Source organism: Bufo gargarizans, chromosome 8 (assembly GCF_014858855.1).
Source record: "Bufo gargarizans isolate SCDJY-AF-19 chromosome 8, ASM1485885v1, whole genome shotgun sequence".
Lineage (NCBI taxonomy): Eukaryota > Metazoa > Chordata > Amphibia > Anura > Bufonidae > Bufo > Bufo gargarizans.
Window position 1 is genome coordinate 66,017,564 of NC_058087.1, and position 22,696 is coordinate 66,040,259.

General features: G+C 43.9%; 2 long non-coding RNA genes across 2 annotated transcripts in view; both read right to left on the minus strand.

The window, feature by feature from the left end:
* Nucleotides 1-1,019: 1,019 nt before the first annotated feature.
* Nucleotides 1,020-10,494, minus strand: LOC122945777. The gene is made up of 3 exons (XR_006391147.1): nucleotides 10,393-10,494; nucleotides 4,345-4,430; nucleotides 1,020-1,843 (listed from the first exon to the last, which is right to left on the minus strand). It is a non-coding gene; the product is annotated as an uncharacterized LOC122945777 (long non-coding RNA).
* A 9,303-nt stretch (nucleotides 10,495-19,797) lies between these two features.
* LOC122945494 overlaps nucleotides 19,798-22,696 on the minus strand; it is a 30,741-nt gene continuing 27,842 nt past the window's right edge. Inside the window, exon 2 of the long non-coding RNA XR_006391120.1 lies at nucleotides 19,798-20,283. This is a non-coding gene — a long non-coding RNA (uncharacterized LOC122945494). The remainder of the gene's footprint in view (nucleotides 20,284-22,696) is intronic.

Below are 22,696 nucleotides of genomic sequence, written 5' to 3' on the forward strand. Positions count from 1 at the left end.
CAACAAAATGTCCCATAAATGTGAACATTTGGGAGGAAAAGGGAAGGTTTGGGGCAGCAGACTGGTACCGGGCTGTACTTGTACATAACTGTATTCCCCAATATCAGTATGAACGGTTATGTACAGCTCGGTACTAGTCTGCTGCACATGTGCCGTACACAGGGGCAGCAGACTAGTACCAGGCACTGTTCATATTGATACTTAGGCTACTTTCACACTTGCGTTTTTCTTTTCCAGCATAGAGTTCTGTCCTAGGGGCTCTATACCAGAAAATAATTGATCAGGCATATCCTCATGCATTCTGAATGGAGAGTAATCCGTTCAGGATGTCTTCAGTTCAGTCATTTTGACTGATCAGGCAAAAGATAAAACCGTAGCATGCTATGGTTTTATCTCCAGCGAAAAAAACTGAAGACTTGCCTAAATGCCGGATCCAGTATTTTTCCCCATAGGAATGTATTAGTGCCGGATCCGTCCTTCCGGCCTGCGCAGACCTGTAAAAATGTGAAAAAAAGATACAAGACGGATCAGTCTGTCCGCATGACAATGCAATGCATTTGTGAGATGGATCCGGATGAGTCTCACAAATGCTTTCAGTCACATCCAGATCGGCGGATCCGGCGGGCAGTTCTGACGACAGAACTGCGCGCCGGATCACACTGCCGCAAGTGTGAAAATAGCCTTAGGCAGGCTGTAGCAGACTAGTACCAGCATTCATATATTTATTGGCAGGAGCCAGACTGTGTATCAGCTGCTTTCCCGACACTGATCTTGTGGGTACAGTGGCAGTGCCCATGAGATCACAGAAAATGTCTATATCCATCCACCAACCAGCCATCACTCACATATATAGATATATACACACATACACAAAAGGGTTAGTCTCCTTCGCAAACACAATTTAGTGTTTTTAAAGGTTTGTAAAAAAAAAAAAAAAAAACACCTTTCATTGTAAAAGCTTTCTATAGCAATTTTTACAAGCGTTTTTCGTGACAATTTTTTACATGCCTTTTATTTTTCTCAAGTTTTTTCCAATTCTATAGAGAACTGCATGAAATAAAATGCCACAAATACATGCCATGCTCATAGCATGCTGAAGGAAAAAAATGTCGCAAACCCGTAAAAGTCCTCGAAGAAACAACTAAAAAGAAATGTACAGTATTTTTAGTAGTTTTAGATACACTTTACAGTAACATCTGGCCACAGTATTTTTGACAAAAATGGTTAAAATCACAAATAAAGATTTGCACATCTAAGGAAGCGAACATGTGTGTAAGACACCGTACTCTGATGGTCCTATACATTGTAGACCATTTTTGTGCATTGAAAGATCTTCATTGTTATATGGATAATTGAGATTTTAAATACTCAGAACTGTTAGAGCCTCATGCTGAAACAAAACGGGCAATCTTTAGCATTCTTTTCTTCACCTTTGTCGGGGCTGCAGGCATTAATACATCTGTATCAGACTGAGTGACTGAACATAGCGGTGGTACTTGCAATCCTTTCCCGGACCTGTCAATGAACCTAGGGCCAATAAGGAACAACAATGGTCCAAATGGAGTTTTCACTTTCCAGTACGAGCGCTTAGTGTCCCAAACCACAAAATAACTTTCAGAACGAAGAATCCAGTATTGAAAACCACAGTCTTCTTTTTGAAGTCCCCAGTTCGAAGGGGGAGTATCTGATGTATTTGCATGGTTAATACGCTCCCATATCATTGCCATTGACCAGCACGCTTCTTGAAATTCAGGCGTTGATAACAAATCCATCTTGGACATCAACTCTTCAGGTCATCTGACGTCCAAGACCAAAATAGAAGATTGTTATAGAGATGATAAAACTGGAACATAAGACACAATTTGTAATTAATAGGTTTCCCTGTAGCACTGCTCATCATGGGCATTAAAAGGCTGGGTTCACACGGGCGAGTGCACATAAGCGGTGATTTTCACGCATGACTTGTGCGTTGTGTGAAAATCGCAGCATGCTCTATATTGTGAGTTTTTCATGCAACGCAGGCCCCATAGAATTAAATGGGGCTGCGTGAAAATCGCAAGCAAGTGCGGATGCGGTGAGATTTTCACGCACGGTTGCTAAGATGAAAGTCTATTCACTGTATTATTTTCCCTTATAACATGGTTATAAGGGAAAATAATATAATTCTTTAATACATAATGCTTAGTAGAAGGTCAATTAAGGGTTAAAAAAATAAATAAATAAAAAACTCACCTCCTCCTCTTGATCGCGTAGTTGCCGATCTCTTCTTACTACTTTAATCATGAGCTGCCGGCTAAAGGACCTGTGGTGATGTCACATCACATGGTCCAATCACATGGTCCATCACCATGGTAATGGACCATGTGATGAGCTCAGTGACATAACCACAGGTCCTTTGACAGGTCCTGAAAAAAGAACAGGAGACCGGCAGCTACGCGATCAATTGGAGGAGGGGAGTTAATTATTTATTTTTTTTACTCTCAATTGACCTACTAAGAAATTCTGTATAACCATGTTATAAGGGAAAATAATTACATCTACACAACCTTGAACCCAAACCTGAACTTCAGTGAAGAAGTTCAGGTCTGGGTACCACATTCAATATTTTATCACGCATGTGCAAAACGCATTGCACCCACGCAATGAAAAAATGAACAACGGAACACAATCGCAGTCAAAACTGACTGCAATTGCGCACCTACTCACGCGGGTTTGCCGCAATGCACCCGGGACTCATCCGGAGCCAAAACGTGACGTCCGTGTGAACCCAGCCAAAGGGTTGTCTGGGTTTTTGTTTTTTTTAGGACGTTGTTCAGCTATTCCGTGCATTGGGGGCCGCAATTTAGCTTTCTGTTCTTCTGATCTGTCAGAGTAAGGCCTCTTTCACACGACCGTATTACTTTTTCAGTGTTTTGTGACCCGTTGTTCCGTTTTTTTGCTTCCGCTGAGTTGCCGTTTCTGTTCCGTTTTTCCGTATACAGTAATTACATAGAACAAATTGGGCTGGGCATAACATTTTCAATAGATGGTTCCGCAAAAAACGGAATGGATATAGAAGACATACGGATGCATTTCCGTATGCATTCAGTTTTTTTTGAAGACCCATTGACTTTAATGGAGCCACGGAACGTGATTTGCGGCCAAATATAGGACATATTCTATCTTTGCACGGAACGGAGATACGGAAACGAACTACATACGGAGTACATTCCGTTGTTTTTTTTTGCGGAACCATTGAAATGAATGGTTCTGTATACGGAACGCAAGAAACGGTATTGTAACGGCAAAATAAACGGTAGTGTGAAAGAGGCCTTAGTCTATCGTGTATGGCTACCTTTAGATTGCTCTGGAGTTTGTCTAGGGTCTTAATGTAAATTAAGTACACTAGGTTGGGGAATTGGGGTATACAGGCAGACCTTTTGCACATGATTCTGTTAAGACGTTTGCCTATGCTCTGCCCTCAAATCTTGCCTCCTGTATTGGTGGATTCAGTTCAGCTTTAAAGGGTTATTTCTATCATAAGAAGCTATGTCACTTTTTAGAAAGGACCCCAGGGCCCTAACAGCAGCCTAAGGGCTCATACACACAGACATACTTTTTTTTGTGAATGGCACACTGATCGATTCTTTTCTATGGGGCCATGCACACATCTGTATGGCCGTTCCGCAAATTATAAAACATGTCCCATTCTAAAACCTTTTGCGGACAAGACTTTCTATTTATGGGAGTGGAAAAGAAAAATGCAGAATCACACTAAAGGTAACTGTATTTCGTGGCTCCTTGGATTACAGACCAAAATACGGATACGGTAATGTGCAGAAGGCCTAAGTCAGAGACACAAATCAATGTATTGGCATGAGTACACTAATACATTATAAGGGCTTATCTCTATAGAGCTGCCCTATCATTGTCCGTAAAACAGACAAGAATAGTACATGTTCTATTTTTTGCGGGGGCCGCAGAAAAGACATATGGATTGAAGAGAATGGGTCCGTATCTGACCCGCAAAAAATGCGGACCACGTTCATGTGCATGGGCCCCAAGTTCACACATCAGTGTTTTGATCAATGATTTCCATCAGTGACTGAACCAAAACTAGGAGTGGGGCCGGAGTCCACAGACATAAGGTATGAGGGAAAGATCTGCACCTGTTCTGTGTTTAGAGCTGTGCCTGGAAATCTTTTGCTCAAAATCACTGCTGGAAATCACTGACCAAACACTGAAGTATGAACTAGACCAGGGTTTCTCATCTCCGGTCCTCGGGACCCACCTACTAGTCATGTTTTTAGGATTTCCCTAGTATTGAGCAGGTGATATAATTATTGTCCATGCATCAGAACTTACCTCAGGTATTCATTCTGTGGGATATTCCCAAATCCTGACCGGTAGGTGGGTCCCTAGGACCGGAGTTCAGAAACCCTGAACTAGACCTAAGTATAAAATAAAGTTGTGAAATAGAAATCCCATAAATGGATTATAAAAATGTAGATAAAAATGAAAAAAGGAATTAAAAAAAAATTCCCAAAAAATAAGATTAATAAAAAAATATATATATTTTGCATTAAATCATGTGTATACATCATGTAAAAACAAAACAAAAACAACATTATTAGGTATTGGCATAACAGTAATTACTGGAAGAATTAATTTAACAGGCTATTCATTGTGAAGCATAACCAGTATAAAGAAAAAAAAATCAACAAAAAGACAATGACAGAAATAGCTTTTTTTGCAGTAGTGATTTATATGTACTAAACAGCTGCAAAAAAAATGGAATTTCTCATTTTTTCTCCAAAAAAGTCCTCACACACAGAAATAGAGTTAGCTAACAATAAATGCAGATAAACAGAAGATAAAATACCAATTAGTATAGTACCACTGAGGAGTAGTCTTTACACATACATTTTGTCTGGCAATTTTTACCACTAATAATAGTCCTAAAAAAATAAAAATAATAATCACTTGCATTTTTTGCATACAAGTGCTTTTTGGTGGTGTGTTTGTGTTACAATGTATAAGAATAGCCTTTTTTATGCTATTGACTGAACATGCTGAGGTAGATTTATCAAAGCTCGCGTAAAGAAATACTGGTTTAGTTGCCCATAGCAACCAAATTCCACCTTTTATTTTCCAAAGCGGGTCTGAAAAATGAAAAGGTGGAATCTGATTGGTTGCTATGGACAACTAAGGCTACTTTTACACTAGCTTTTTTAAATTCCGCAATTGACGGATCTCAATAGTGATGAAAACGCTTCCGTTTTGTCCCCATTCATTGTCAATGGGGACAAAACTGAACTGAACAGAGTCACTAGAATGCATTCTGTTCCGTTTGGTTGCGTCCCCATGGCAGCGTTTTTCTGTCCACAATGTGGTGCGGAGCAAGACGAGAAAACGGATCCATCCCCATTGACTTACATTGTGTCCGAGAAAACTGATCTGTCCTGACACACAATAGAAAATGGATCCATCCCCCTTGACTTTCAATGGTGTTCATGACGGATCAGTCATGGCTATATAAGATATAATACCACCGGATCCGTTAATGACAGATGCATGCGGTCGTATTATTGTAACGTCTACCTCTGGTGCTGGTTCATGCGGATCTACATCAGGACTGGCTTGGGTCTGCCCCGTGCACCGTCACACAGGACGATATAGGTAAGCTGGCTGTAACCTCTTTTTGTCTATTGTAACAAAAGCATTTTTGCACATCCATGACAAATCCGCAAAAAACGCTATTGTAAAAGTAGCCTAAACCAGTTTTCCTTTACACCAGTTTTGATAAATGACTCCAGTGGGGCAACCAATCAGATTCTAACTTTCATTTTTCACAGCTCCTTTCAAAATGACAGATGGAATCTGATTGGTTTCTATGGGCAACTAAACCAGGCTTCCTTTGCACCAGTTTTATAAATCTCACCAGCTGTGTTAAAAAAATAAATAAAAATAATGGCACTAGCAAAAAAAGTTTGTATGTCCTGCATTTGAGAGACTTTCAACTAACATCTGGAGCTGGTGTTTTGTTTTATTTTTTTAGCTAAAAATGCAGAAGTGCTAAAAAATGCCACCACAATCTATGTACTGTATGAAGGGCTCCCTCACACACACATTTCGTCTGGTGTTTTTGGCCATTTTATTTTTATATAGAATAAGGTGGTAAAACTGCAGAAAAAGTAATTGGGGCACATTTACTAAAATCGCTTAAGTCTGGCTTACGGCTGTCTTCAATTTGTGCCTCATTTATTATCCTTTCATAAATGTTGTTTGTCTTTTTTGGTTTAAGTCTGACCTCTAGTGGTTGTTTTCTTGTAAGACCGGTTCAAACTCACTAAAACTGGTCTAAATAAGCGCAACAGGGGCAAATGCCTCTAAAACAGTTGGTAAATGAAACTTAAAAATGAAGACAGTCGTAATCAGGCTTTTTACTCATAAAAACAGGCAGCAAAACTTTAGTAAATGTGCCACATTGCTTCAACATGCCAACACGACATAAAAAAAAACGCAGTTTCCCACAATTGCCTACATGTCCAGTATTTCCTATTTTCCAAAGATTTTCAGCTAATATCTGGCGTTTTTGTAGCAAAAAAAAAAAAAAAAACACAGATGCAAAACACACCACCAAAAACATAAAAGTATAGAAAAACCACCACAAAATACCTGTGTGTGAATCCACCCTAATAAACAAATTATGTCCAGGTAAACCTCACCGTTTCACATCGATCTCCTTTTCCAAGTGTCCTGAATGTTCTTCCAAATCCCATGAAAACACACCACAGCGCTCTACTCACAGTGTGAACAGCCGCCTTCTTTCAACCTCTCTTATATGCAGCTATATGCAATCAGTGGTAGAAGATCTTTGCATCTCAGAGGATGCGGACACAAATGCTCAATATAGTGCAAAACTGTGCATATGCCCCAGAAGAAGGGATTGAAGGCGAAACCCTGGGCTGGGCTACTGCAGGGTGTGCTGCCCTTTTGTTATGTGCTCTTTTACCATTTATCTATGGTAAATAACACCTTTTATCTAAGCACCTGCAGTTTGTTTGGGTGTTTCCGTCTGCAGCCTTTGAGATGCAAAGATCTTCAATTCACTCAGGGGCGGATACAGGCAGCAAAGGATGTACCTACCCCCCAAACCACACATACAAATATAGACATATATGTGCAAATAAAAAATATCTTGTGAATACGCTTACAATATGTATATATATTCTTTTCATACTAGGTCACACCTCTAACTCTGCCCAAATCATAGCTATACACACCCAGTCTCCTTAATGCCCCCACATAGTAATTATTCCCCCTTTGTGCCAGTACATAGTAGTTATGTCCAGATATGTGCCCCCTCACAGTAGTAATGGTCAGATATGTGCCCCCTTCACAGGAAGTTAAAAGAATATACTCACCTAGATTTGATGCTGCCCTAGGGCACTTTAGTGCCAGCTTTTTCCCCCCAATGAAGTCCATAGCTGATGGTAAAATGCTCCCTAGGCCTTCAGCTATCCCTCAGACACTTGGACAATTAAAGGACTGACCTGTTACGTGTGCGCTTGGCAGCTGAAGGCATCTGTTTTGGTCCCATGTTCTTATGTGCCCGCATTGCTAAGAAAAATTATGTTTTATTATATAAAGACGGGGGCGTTACCATGACACCTAGAGGCTGCCGCACTCTCTGCTCTTTAACATGGCCCGGTGGGATGACATTTTCACTGCCAGGCCCTGTCAAAGTAGACAGGGAGCAGCAGTTGCAGAGACAGCAAAACCTCTAAGTGTAATGGTAATGCCCCCATTGCTCCTAGAGGATAATTTACATATATTCAAATATTCATTTTCTTTCTCAATAATGCAGGCATATATGAACATGGGCCCAACACAGACCGGCACTGATGGTTGGCTTTAGCGCTCCCTAGCCATTTTACAGGCTAAGGCAGCGCTAAAGCATGTCCATTAGTGCCAGTGACATCACCGGGCTCACTGCCAGGCGGAAGACTCCCCCAAATAGTATCTCCAGTGTTAATAAGGCTCCCTACAGTGCCCTCGATACTAATAAGGACACCCTATAGGGCACCTCCTATAATCTATAAGGCACTTCTATAGAGCCCTCAGTAGTAGTAATGCCCTCTACCACTGCCCACAGTATTTATAATGTTCCCTGCAGTGCCCCCTGTAATTATAATACCTCCTGCCATACCCCCCGGAGTTATAATCATCTCTGTAGTGCCCCCATAATTTATAATGCCCATCCTCTCCCTCCAGTCTTCTATACTATGCAGTCCCATGTAAAAAACACTAGTTGTCTCCCACCAGTCTTCTATATGATATAGTCCCATGTAAATACCTTATCTTCCTTACAGTCTTCTATACTATGCAGTCCCATGTAAATAACACCAGTCCTCTCCCTACAGTCCCATGTAAATAACTTCAATTCCTTACAGTTCTCTATAACATACAGTCCCATGTCAATAACTTAAATCCCCTCCTTCACCCCCTCAAACACATAGTCCCATGTAAATAACACCAGTCATCTCCCTCCAATCTTCTATAACATACAGTCCCATGTAAAAATCATATTTTTTTTGTAGTCTTCTATAACATACAGTCCTATGTAACTGACACCCCTCCCCTCCCTTTAGCCCCTCTAACATACAGTCCCAGTTAAATAACATATTTACCTCCCACTAAGCAGGGAGGAGGTATGATGGGGAGAACCACATCTCCCAGCATTTCTCTGGCACTTACATTCATTCCATGGGATCACAGGTCTCCACTGCTGAGCGCTGCCTCTTTCTGCACTGGTCACATGACGGTGACCTCATCACAGGTCCTACCTCCACTTCTATTGCTGAAAAGATCACATGACTTTGATGTCATCGAAGGTCCTTCAGCTATGGAGTAGCAGATTCACAGTAAGTGCTAATCAGCCCCCCCCCCCCCCCACAAAAAAAAAAAACTCAGCCCCTCCCAGCCTCCACACCAAAGTGCCCAGGTTACACTGTTGGCAGAGGTAGGGAATGAAAAATATGATAAGAAAAAAAAAAAACGCCTCTGCTGGCACTGGAATGGGCCCCCTTCCCTTGCTGGGCCCCTGTGCATCTGAACCAGCTGCACAGGCGGTATGTCCGCCGCTGCATTCACTGACTACATTTTTAAATCAGCAGCCAGTTCCGATGCACATAAGGGGACATGCACATGGCCATAGCCGTTCTTGCGGTCCACAAAACACGGACACCGTCCGTGTGCATTCCACATTTTGCAGAACGTAACAGAGCAGTCCAACTCTTGTCCATAATGCGACACGTTCAGTATTTTTGTGGATGCCACGGAACGGATGTCTGCATCTTTTGTGGTCGCATTGAACGGGTCCGCAATACAGAAGGTCGGTGCGGAATGGAGGCACGGAAGCACTACGGAGTGCTTCCGTGTGGTTTCTGTCCATGCCTCCACACCGCAAAAAAATAGAACATGTTTTTCTTTTTTTGCAGTGCGGACGGATCACGGACCCATTCAAGTTGAATGGGTCTGGATCCGTTGCGGCAGCCACACAGATAGTGTCCGTGCAATGGGGACCGCAAATTGCAGCCCCCAATGCATGGAACGGCTGTACAACGGCCGTATGAATGAGCCCTTACACCTTATGTCTGTGAAGCCTCCACTCCTGGTTTGGGCTCACAATCACTGACGTGTGAATGAGGTTTTAGACTAGGGCTACACAGCAACATGCAACATATGGCGCACAGCATTTTTTAAAATAATGATAGTCAATGGTGTCGCGCTGCGACTGTGATGCGGCAGTCGCACAAAATTACAATTTGGATGGATTTTTTTGAGACTGTCGTGTCACAGCATGGTCACAGTGAGATTACTATTGAGTATCATTATAAAAATGTCGCCGTGTAGCCCTAGCCTTTAGCCTCATGCACACAAACATATTTGTTGTCCGCATCTGCTCCACATTTACTGCGGGTCGGATGCGGACCCATTCACTTCAATAGGGCTGAACATCCATTCCACGGGCCCACAAAAAAAAAATTGTATCACAAACAAGGATAGGACTGTTCTATTATAGGTTGGACGTTCCGTTCTGCAAAATTCGGAACGCACACGGCCGCTATCCGTGTTTTGCAGATCCGCAATTTGCGGACCGCAAAAACGGCTACAGCCTTGTGCATGAGCCCTCACTATGTACCCATACATCTGCTCCTTTTTTAGGTTGACAGGCTTGTACAGATATGTTTCAAGCAATCCTAATTTTAGTTTTCCAGCAAGGTTCATGTCTGCAACCCACGCTCTAAACACATTACTCTACACCAGGACAGCAGAAAACAATGGGTTACAGAGAAATGGTTTGATTAGAAAATTTGCAAAAAAGTGAATGGAAAGCTTTGTACATACGGTGTTCCTATGGCTTCTCCTTGGACCCTGAGGACATCTGCAGCTAAATAAGGCATTCTGGCCAGGCCACCACGTCCTGCAGCTGTTCAGGAGAAGGAAGTGTCATCTGATTGAAGGTCTTTGAAAAGAGGTCACCCTCCCCCCAGACACCGTAGTGTATTTATTGCAATAAATACATTTGTATATTAAGAGTGGGCTTTCAAAGCAAGTATATGCGTGCAATATTCACACTTGCCTGCAAAAACATATGAACATTTTGCAAGGACTGTACTTCTATGATCACACGGGGGAGATTGATCAAAATTGGTGTAAAGGAAAACTGGCATAGTTGCCCATAGCAACCAATCAGATTCCACCTTTCATTTTCCAAAGGAGCTCTGAAAAATGAAAGGAGGAATCTGATTGGTTGCAATGGGCAACTAAACCAGTTCTACTTTACATCAGTTTGAAAAATCTCTGCGCACTGTGTGATGCTGCCACCTACTATACACAATGGGGTATATTGACAAATGCCTGTGCATGCACTAGTTTTACTTGCGGTGCGCAGTGCAGTTCAATGGAGGCCACTGATGGACAGACTGGGTTATATTTATGAAGAAGCTGCACACACAACAAATCTGCCCTTTGTGAATACACCTTAAAGGGGTTGTCCGGGTTCATACCCATAATTTCACCCTGGCAGCCCCCCTGACTTGAGCATAACACTGCCAGGCGGAAGCTTCTGATGGGCGGGCATTAGCGCTGCCCTAGCTGTTTTACTGGCTAGGGCAGCGCTAAAACCCCATCACTGCCGGTGACGTCAGCGGGCTTCCTGGCAGCCCCATGGGCGTAGGAAGCGTGGGGGGAAGGATCCCCCCCAGGAAATAATGCGGGGGGGACAGGTTTGGTCACATCCCCCCCAGCGGCAGTGTGTGCGGTGGTGGCGGGGCAGGCACTGAGATGAGCGCTTCCATTGTGGAAGTGAAGCGCTCATATCCGTAGTGATCTGACTGTTTGTATCGCCGTCCTCAGGACAGCGATACAAACAGAAGGCTGCGGAGGAGCAGGGCAGGGAGGTGTGTCCCTTTCCTGTTCCTCTGATAGGCTGCCGGCCTTACTAGTTTTTTTACTGGCACATAATGGGGGGGCTATTACTGGCACATGATTGGGGGGGCGGCCTGTAATTACTGGCACATAATGGGGGGGCTATATAAGTTAATTCACGTGGATAGCTCACCACCTTTCTCAGGATGAAAAAGGTGCTCTAGTCTTAACTGATGAGCCAATCAGTAAAGTATGCGTAATGGAAAGGAATTATATATAAGACCGTCACTCACTATGTGGGTCACATCAACACAATTTAATATTGCAGCAGAAAGTACATTTGCTAATAACACTATAAAATTCACTTAAAACAACTCTAAACATCCACAGTTCCGGATAGATGTGTATATGTGGACGAAATAGAGTGGAAACAATCACATTCAATCACAATATAAAACACCCCAAAAAAAAACATAAAAAGCGCAATACGGTCGCAGCATAAAATGCAATCTAAACACAATGCAGGGCCCTATAAATAAAATCCCTTCGATCTCTGTAATGAGGGATATTATGTTACTCAAACAACAGGTGTCCGGCAAGGCTATTCCCTAACCCTGGGTTCAGACCTGAGCGTTCCGAAAGGAGCGCTCTGTATGCGCGATTGTACTGGCGTTTACAATCGCGCATACAGAGACAGGCAAACACACATTGTCGCGCGTTCCCGAATATCTATGTACGGGAACTCGCGACAAAACGCCCCAAAAAAGCTTGTACGCGCTGTAAAACGCCCAGGTGAGAACCATTCCCATAGGGAAGCATTGGTTTCTCCTTGTTGAGCGTTTTAAAACGCTCAGGTGTGAACTTAGGGTTAGTCTTGCTTGTAAGATGGCAATGAGTATGCAGTGGTATATTCAAATCCTCAATTGTACTCCTTTAAGGGCAATGTTCACACTATCCGTGTGACAGTTACGCTGGGTTCAGACTTGAGCGTACTTGAACGTACGCTTTGTATGCGCGATTGTACGGGCATTTGCAATCGCGCATACAGAGACAAGCGAACGCCCATTGTCGTGCGTTCCCGCTGAAGTCTATGTACGGGAATGCGCGACAAGACGCCCCAAAGAAGCTCCTGTACTTCTTGGGGCGTCGGGCGTTTTACAGCGCGATCGTACGCGCTGTAAAACGCTCAGGTGAGAACCATTCCCATAGAGAATCATTGGTTCTTGCCTGTTGAGCGTTTTACAGCGCGTAGGAACGCGCTGTAAAACGCTCGGGTCTGAACCCAGCCTTAAATCCGGCAGAAAGCAATGCCCGTCTGTATTCCTAGAGCGGAAAGTTCACACTGGACATATGACAGTAAAGTCTGACAGAGAACAGTCTTTCCTCCTAAAGTGAAATATCCACGCTAGGTGTATAGTGGTTAGGTCCGGCAGAGAGCAAACACCGTGGTCAAAATAACACTATGCCCAGTAGTATTGTTGGCAATTCAGTGTAGTGGTAAGTAATGGTGAGAGCCACTGAGGAAGGGGAGAGAAGTCCCCGAAACGCATCTGGCGTCATACCCCTGCATCTACAAGAAACTGGACACATCGCGGACCACCTAAGAAAGAGTGAAGATTGGAGTGCTCCAAAATGTCTTCTCTTCGTGAGTACAGTCTGACCTATGAAGCGGACCAAAAGACCAATCTCGCAATATCTCTAAGACAGTCACGTGAGACGCACTAGAGAGCGAGGACGCCGAGGGAAGAGCAACAGCCGTGCGGTGGTGAGTAGAAAGCTATCAAACGGGAGTCCCAATTGCCGGTTTACTGATCATCTACCGGTAAGATTTCCATTCCCGCATTACTTAGCACTACTCTGAATTGCCAACAATACTACTGGGCATAGTCTTATTTCGGCCACGGTGTTTGCTCTCTGCCGGACCTAACCACCATACACCTAGCGTGGATATTTCACTTTAGGAGGAAAGACTGTTCTCTGTCAGACTTTACTGTCGTATGTCCAGTGTGAACTTTCCGCTCTAGGAATACAGACGGGGATTGCTTTCTGCCGGATCTAACTGTCACACGGATAGTGTGAACATTGCCCTTTAAGGAGTACAATTGAGGATTTGAATATACCGCTGCATACTCATTGCCATCTTACAAGCAAGACTAAGGGAATAGCCTTGCCGGACACCTGTTGTTTGAGTAACATAATATCCCTCATTACAGAGATCGAAGGGATTTTATTTATAGGGCCCTGCATTGTGTTTAGATTGCATTTTATGCTGCGACCGTATTGTGCTTTTTATGCGTTTTTTTGGGGTGTTTTATATTGTGATTGAATGTGATTGTTTCCACTCTATTTCGTCCACAGATACACATCTATCCGGAACTGTGGATGTTTAGAGTTGTTTTAAGTGAATTTTATAGTATTATTAGCAAATGTACTTTCTGCTGCAATATTAAATTGTGTCGATGTGACCCACATAGTGAGTGCCATTCTTATATATAATTCCTTTACATAATGGGGGGGGGGGGGGCTGGTTATTACTGGCACATAATGGGGGGGGGGCTGGTTATTACTGGCACATAATGGGGGGGCTGTTATTACTGGCACATAATGGGGGGGGGCTGGTTATTACTGGCACATAATGGGGGGGGAGGGGCCTGTTATTACTGGCACATAATGGGGGGGGGGCTGGTTATTACTGGCACATAATGGGGGGGGCTGGTTATTACTGGCACATAATGGGGGGGCTGGTTATTACTGGCACATAATGGGGGGGGGCTGGTTATTACTGGCACATAATGGGGGGGCTGGTTATTACTGGCACATAATGGGGGGGCCCTGTTATTACTGGCACATAATGGAGGGGGCCCTGTAGTTACTGGCACATAATGGGGGGGCCTGTAATTACTGGCACATAATGGGGGGGGCCGTTTATTACTGGCACATAATGGGGGGGGGCCCGGTTATTACTGGCACATAATGGGGGGGGGGGCGGTTATTACTGGCACATGATTGGGGGGGCCCTGTTATTACTGGCTGCTGGAGAGGCGCTAGGGGGGCTGATGAGAGGCATGGGGCTCTTATCTGAGGTCTGATTGGGGGTCATTCATATTGGGGTCTGAGCTGAGGTGTGATCTGAGGTCTTATTAACATTGGGGATCTTATTGGGGCTGTTAGCTGAGGTCTGATTAACATTGGAGGTCTGACCTGAGGTGTAATGAAAAATATTTTTTTCTTATTGTGCCCACTTCCAGCCCGGACCCCAGCTGTCCAGAGCACTGATCCGGAGCAGCTTGGAGAAAAAGGCCTCACAGTCTCCCACACTCCTTCTGCCCGGCCAAGCCAGCCAGCACCCCTGAGTCTTCAGAACTGTAAGTAAATTATATATAAAGAGAGATTATTGTTTCGGCGGGAGGCAGAGAAAGTACCCGGAATAACTTAAATATATACCAAACGTTTGGTTAATTTCTGTGACCTGATAAACAAAGAACTGTTCCTTTTGCATATTTTTTTGTTGTGAGATTTTTCACACACACACACTTAAAATTTAACGATATAAACAACTCGCAGTTTACTGAATAAGAATATACCCGGCGAGCAAAAATGCTGCCCCCCACAGATTTGTGGGGGTTCCTACACCCATGCCCATGGAGAACCTGTTACGTCACCGGATCTCCAAAAAAAAATGCCTTTGCCCTGCGCAATTTAGCGCAGGGCAAAGGAGAGCTGCTCCTATGCTGAAGTGGGGGTAAAAATGAAGGTACTGTATGTTCGGGTTCAGCTCTGAACCCGGACAACCCCTTCAAGGGCTTGGATGCTTTGTGGTCTGCAAATAGTGGATTCGCAAAACACGGATACCAGCCATGTGCATGCCACATTTTGCGGAACAGAATGGCCGGCATAGTGCAGTTCAACCCTTGTCCATAATGCAGTCAATAATAGGAGACACAGTATTCTATTTTTTTTATGGAGATATGGAGAGGACATACAGACATGGAATGCACACGGAGTCATTTCTGGGTTTTTTGAGGCCCTATTGAAGTGAATGGATCTGCATACAGGCTGCAAAAAAACGGAACAGACACTGAAACAAAAATTTGTTCATGTGCATAAGCCCTAAGTTTTTTTGTCCGCATTCGGATGCAAACCCATTCTCCTCAATGGGGCATGCTGTCTGCATCCGTTTGTCCATTCCGCAGCAGCTGCAAAAAAAAATAAAAAAAAAATAGAACATGTCCTATTCTTGTCCATTTTATGGACAAGGATAGGACAGTTCTATAGAGGACACGACTTTCCGTTCCTCAAAATGCGGAACGTACGTGGCCAGTATCCATGTTTTGCGGACTGCCAAAATGGCTACGACTATGTTCATGAGCACTAAAGCTGGGTTCACACATGACCGATTAGCTGCGGATTTACCGTTGCAAATTTTTGTGCTGCAAATCTGCAGTGTTGTACGGTACCAGCAAAGTGGATGAGAATTTCCGAATTCTCATCCACATGCTGCTTGAAAAAAAACGCAGCAGAAAGTCCGCTTCAGACCAGCGTATTTGCAATGCGTATATAGTCCAGATTTAATGTACCAGAATCCGCTGCTAATATTAATGAATGGAGCTATTCACATGGGCGTATCATTTCCATCAGTGTTTGAAATCCGCAGATTGTCCGAGTTTGTGCGGATTTGTTTCCAAATACACACATTACAGTCTGTGCAGTGCATAAATAATGAAGGAAGGAAGAAATCCGCATGCAAATCCGGATGACAATACTGACGGTATATCATCAGGATCCTGCCAGCCAGAATACTGACGGATTTCAATACGCTCGTCTGAAAGCGGCCCATGGCTGCCCCCACCTCCGGGCAGGTTTCTTTCCTGATATGCATAGGATTCATTTCTGACTACCACCACAGAAGTGACTGAAGTCAGTGGGTCTCGGTGAGGACAGCACAGTGCAGCTGACAGGTTCCCTTTAGGACTCATGCACACAAACATGTGCCAGCCGGGCACGTATTGCGACCCGCAAACAGCGGGTCCTGGCCGTTTTTGCACCGCATCAGGGATGTGGACCCATTCAAGTTAATGGAAGGTGCGGTGCGGAAGAGAGGTACGGAGAGAAGCCCCACAGAAGCACTCTGTAGTGCTTCAGTGGGGTTTCTCTATGCGCCTCTGGACCACAAAATAATAGAACATGTTCTATTTTTTTACGGTGCGGACGGATCACGGACCCATTCAAGTTGAATGGGTCTAAATCATTCTGTGGCAGCCGCACAGATGTTGCCTGTACATTGAGGACCTCAAGTTGTGGTCCCCAATGCACGGAACGGCACGGGCCCCTCTCTAGATTTCTTAAAACATATGCTTATATGTTTCTTTAAACATGATGAGGTCATGAGCATCATTACAATGCAGTATATGGGGGGAAAAAACACATTAATCTTAACCCCTTCCTGCTGTATTGCGCAGCTTGCCAGTTATTCCTGTGTACTGCCATAAGCGCGCTGGTGGTGCAGGTTCTGGAGCCGAGCCTGCACCTTGCTAGGATCAGAGACAATTCCAATCCTGGGAGTTTAATGTCTTGGGTATCATGGCCCCTTAGGGGTTAAACAGAATTGTATCCTAGAAGTTATAGCAGCAAAGAACAGTTGTAGAAGCGTTGTTTAAGCTGGACACGTTTTGTGAATTTTGTACCACTTTGTAAACAAACAAAAAAATTAAAACCCTTTAAAAAAAAAATAATGTTCCGCTTTTTATACGTGTGTTTATAAATAAAGGCCCTGAGTTCTCAATACCCGTGTGTGCTATACCGCTCGTGATAGAGCCGGCACTGCCAGAGGCGGCAGGTAATTTAGGCACAGGCCTCCTCTGGCAGTCCATGCACTGGAATGAAATCTACGGCAGATTGAAATCTGCGGCAGTTCCAGTCATTATTTACTCCAGTTTCTAACATAAATAATAATGAATTATCCTGGGCCAATGGCCTCGCCCTCTTTTTTTCTCTTTTTGAAATTTATGACAATAATGACTATGGTATAAGAAAAATTTATAAGAAAATATAGATTGGCACATTCTTATTCATTCATAAATTTAGAATGATCCCCATTTCTCAGCTTCACTGCTTATATGTGTGTGCAGCCATTATTTTTTTTTATCAACCATGTTTGCTTTATGGATATGCACCTTTGACTATGAATAAGAATGTGCCAGTCTAAATTTTCTTAGGCCCTTCACACGGGCGAGTATTCCGCGCGGATGCAATGCGCGAGTTGAACGCATTGCACCCGCACTGAATACCGACCCATTCATTTCTATGGGGCTGTTCACATGAGCGGCGATTTTCACGCATCACTTGTGCGTTGCGTGAAAATCGCAGTATGCTCTATATTCTGCGTTTTTCACGTAACGCAGGCCCCATAAAAATGAATGGGGTTGCGTGAAAATCGCAAGCATCCGCAAGCAAGTGCGGATGCGGTGCGATTTTCACACACAGTTGCTAGGAGACGATCGGGATGGAGACCCGATCATTATTATTTTCCCTTATAACATGGTTATAAGGGAAAATAATAGCATTCTGAATACAGAATGCATAGTACAATAGGGCTGGAGGGGTTAAAAAAAATAAAAAAAATTTTTTTTACTCACTTTAGTCCACTTGTTCGCGTAGCCGGCATCTCCTTCTGTCTTGATCTTAGCTTTTTGTAGCAACAAGGACCTTTGGTGATGTCACAGTCATCACATGATCCATCACATGATCTTTTACCATGGTGATGGATCATGTGATGACTGTGACGTCACCAAAGGTCCTTGTTGCTACACAGAGCTAAGATGAAGACAGAAGGAGATGCCGGCTACGCGAACAAGTGGACTAAGGTGAGTTAAATTATTTTTTATTTTTTTAACCCCTCCAGCGCTATTTTACTATGCATTCTGTATTCAGAATGCTATTATTTTCCCTTATAACCATGTTATAAGGGAAAATAATACAATCTACAGAACACCGATCCCAAGCCCATCTGTGAAGAAGTTCAGGTTTGGGTACCAAACATGCGCGATTTTTCTCACGTGAGTGCAAAACGCATGACAATGTTTTGCACTCGCACGGAAAAATCGCAGGTGTTCCCGCAACGGCCGTGTGAAAGAGGCCTTAGGCCCCTTTCACACGGGCGAGTTTTCCGTGTGGGTGCGATGAACGCACTGCACCCGCACTGAATCCTGACCCATTCATTTCTATGGGGCTGTGCACACGAGCGGTGATTTTCACGCATCACTTGTGCGTTGCGTGAAAATCGCAGCATGCTCCTCTTTGTGCGTTTTTCACGTAACGCAGGCCCTATAGAAATGAATGGGGTTGCGTGAAAATCGCATGCATCCGCAAGCAAGTGCGGATGCGGTGCGATTTTCACGCATGGGTTCTAGGTGACAGTCTATTCACTGTATTATTTTCCCTTATAACATGGTTATAAGGGAAAATAATAGCATTCTGAATACAGAATGCATAGTATAATAGTGCTGGAGGGGTTAAAAATAATAAAAAAGTTAACTCACCTTCTCCTCTTGTTCGCGTAGATGCCGGTATGTTCTTTAGCTGTGGGCTGAAGGACCTGTGGTGATGTCAGATCACATGCTCCATCACCATGGTGATGGACCATGTGATTGGAGCATGTGATCTGACATCACCACAGGTCCTTTAGCCCACAGCTAAAGAACAGACCGGCATCTACGCGAACAAGAGGAGAAGGTGAGTTAACTTTTTTATTATTTTTAACCCCTCCAGCACTATTATACTATGCATTCTGTATTCAGAATGCTATTATTTTCCCTTATAACCATGTTATAAGGGAAAATAATACAATCTTCAGAACATCAAGCCCGAACTTCTGTGAAGAAGTTCGGGTTTGGGTACCAAACACGCGCGATTTTTCTCACGCGAGTGCAAAACGCATGACAATGTTTTGCACTCGCGCGGAAAAATCGCGCATTTTCCCGCAACGCACCCACCTCTTATCCGGGCAAAAAACATGACGCCCGTGTGAAAGAGGCCTTATAGTATTTGAGGCTAGTGCCTCTTTTAGACTGAGCAAACGCCCATCTGCCTGGGGCTTCTGAGCAAAGTATAAATGTAGCTGGTTCCTACGCTGCTGTGAAAATAGGGACTTGGATAAGTCAAAGAAAGGCAGTATGTTAGTGATAGGGACCCGTCTGCGGAAGCCACCTTGACGCTTGGTAGATGGGGCCGACACAAGTTTGATCAAAATGTGCGCTAAGAGCTTCCATTGATCCATTTATAGTAGGTATAATACCACTTGAATTTAGAATGATCCCCATTTCTCAGCTTTACTGCTTATATGTGTGTGCAGCCATTATTCTTTTTATCAATAATGACAATGGGTTACAATATTTTTTTATTTGAGGTTCGAAACATGTGGTTTAACAACAAAATGGGCAATTTCAAGCATTTTTCCCCTCACCATTGAAGCACGGGCTGGTATTAAAAAATCTGTATCTGAATTATTGACAGTAAATAACGGAGGTACTTTTAATCCTGTCGCTGATTTGTCTATAAAAAGAGGTCCAACAAAATACAGACATCGCTCAAATGGAGTGTCAACTTTCCAGTAGGAGTAACTAGTGTCCCAGAGCACAGTATATTTTTCATTGTGGGAACAAAAAATCCAGTTCTGGAAGCCACAGCCGTCTTTTTGTAGCCCCCAGTCCTTCGGAGGAGAATCTGATGTATATGCATGGTTGATTCGCTCCCATATCATCATTATTGGCCAAGAAGCATCTTTAAAAATAGGCAACGATTCCATTGTCTCCCAATGGCTACCAATATTTATTCTTCTTTCCAAGTGCTGTATTTTAAGATGGAATAAACCTGCAAAAAGAAACAGTTCATGTTCAAAACACTGCACATATAGATTATACTAAGGATATCTAATAGATATGTATCCCTTAGGCCTCATGCACACGGCAGTTGTTTGGGTCTGCATCCGAGCCGCCGTTTTGGCGGCTCGGATGCGGACCAATTCACTTCAATGGGGCGGCATAAGATGTCCGCATCCGTTGCTCCGTTTCATGGCCCCGCAAAAAAAATATAATCTGTCCTATTCTTGTCCGCGCTTTGCAGACAAGAATAGGCATTTATATTGACGGCCGCTCGTTCCGTTCTGAAAATTGCGGAAGGCACACGTGCGTCTTCCGCAAACCGCGGATGCGCAAGAAACGGAACGCAAAAAACAGAACGGTCATGTGCATGAGGCCTTAGCATGTCCTGTGTCAGTTTGTAACCGAAATTCTGCCACCGTGTGGTTGGATGACCACATGACACGCATGATAAGGCATTTATATTTGTGGACCAAAAGAGGGGGACTTGATTGGGACCTAATTGTTTCCAGGGATACTCAACTGGCAGTACTCAACTGGTTGCCAGCTGTCTGGACCCCTGCACTGGCGTACTAAGTCGGGGCGGTCCGCCCCGGGGGCCACAGTCCAGAAGCAATGATCGCTTCCATCAATACATTGCACTGAAGCTCCACTGGACCATAAGAGTCAAGTGAGCATGTGGACACAAGGCGCAAGATCACAACCAGATGTAGAATGTCATACAGTTTATTGGAAGACAACACGTTCTGGGGTTCTACGGACCCCTTTATCAAGTCTTTGAGGCTGCAGAGGAAGAGACGAGAATTACGGCCGTACACTGCCGGCACGTGGGGCATCACTCAACGCTCAGCTCCCCGCGCTCCTCCCCTCCTTTAAGGCAGGCGGCGCTCTGAATGGTGAAGCAGGAAAACTTTTCCCTGCTCCACCATACAGCCTGCAGACACAGATCGCTCTGCTGGTCTGTGTGGGCGGAGCCTGCAGCCCAGAGATCTGCCTAAGCTCCACCCACGCAGTTCTGCAGAGCGATCTGTGCCTGCAGGGTAGAGAGGACTGTGAACTTCAGGAGTGGGACAAGGTGAGTATGTACTGTGTTGTTTTTTTTGTTTTTAACACAGAGGGGGCACAATGGGCATTTCTACTTTGGAGGGTGCACAATGTGCATTGCTAATGTGAAGGGGAACAATGGGCATTTCTACTATGGAGGGGACACAGTGTACAGAGGGCATTATTACTGTGAAGGGGGTACAATGGGTATTTCTACTTTGGAGGGGACACAATGGGCATTATTTGAAGGGGCATTATTATTGTAAGGGAGGCACAATGAGGATTATTACTATGAAGGGTGCACAATGAGGATTATTACCATGAAGGGGGGCACAATAGGGAATATTACTGTGAAGGGGGTACAAAGAGGGTATTGCAACTGTGAAGGGGGCACAGATGGGGACTTAGGGTATTCATATTCTGTGAGGAGAAACTAAGGAGGCATCACAATGTGTCAGGGGCACTAAGGAGCACCATGGGATCACCCTGCTGTCAGGGTGCACTTAGATGTATCATACTCTGTGGAGCACTAAAGGGATATCATACTGAGGGGCATTAAAGGGGAATCATTATTGTTAGGGAGCACTGAAAGAACATTCTTGGGCCTGTTTCACATTTTTGCGTTCCATATACGGTCCGTATAAGGAACCATTCATTTCAATGTTTCCACTGAATTTACTCTGTATGCATTCAATTTCCGTTCCATTGAAAGATAGAACATGTCCTATTATTGCCTGCAAATCACGTTCCGTGGAATGTACTCCGTATCCGTTAAGTTTTTGCGGAACCATCAATAGAATATTTTATGCCCAGCCAGATTTCTTTCTATGTAATTACTGTATAATGTATATGCCATACGGAAAAACGGAACGGAAACAAAAAAAAAAAAAGAACGGATCTGGTAAAAACGGTCCGCAAAACACTGAAAAAGTTGTGTGAAAGAGGCCTTTTCCCCGGCTATTTTTCCCCGCGAGTGCAAAGCGTTTTAATGCGTTTTGCACGCGCGTGAGAAAAATCGCCATGTTTGGTACCCAGACCCGAACCCGGACTTCTTCACAGAAGTTCCGGTTTGGGATCGGTGTTGTGTAAATTTTATTATTTGCCCTTATAACATGGTTATAAGGGAAAATAATAGCATCCTTAATACAGAATGCTAAGTAAATTAGGGATGTAGGGTAAAAAATAAATAAAAAAATTTTACTAATTTAACTCACCTCATCCACTTGTTCGCGCAGCCCGGCTTCTCTTCTTTCTTCTGCTTTGGTGACCTGGGAGAAAAAGGACCTTTGGTGATGTAATTGCACTCGTCACATGGTCCATCACCATGGTGATGGACCATGTGATGTGCGCAATGACGTCAC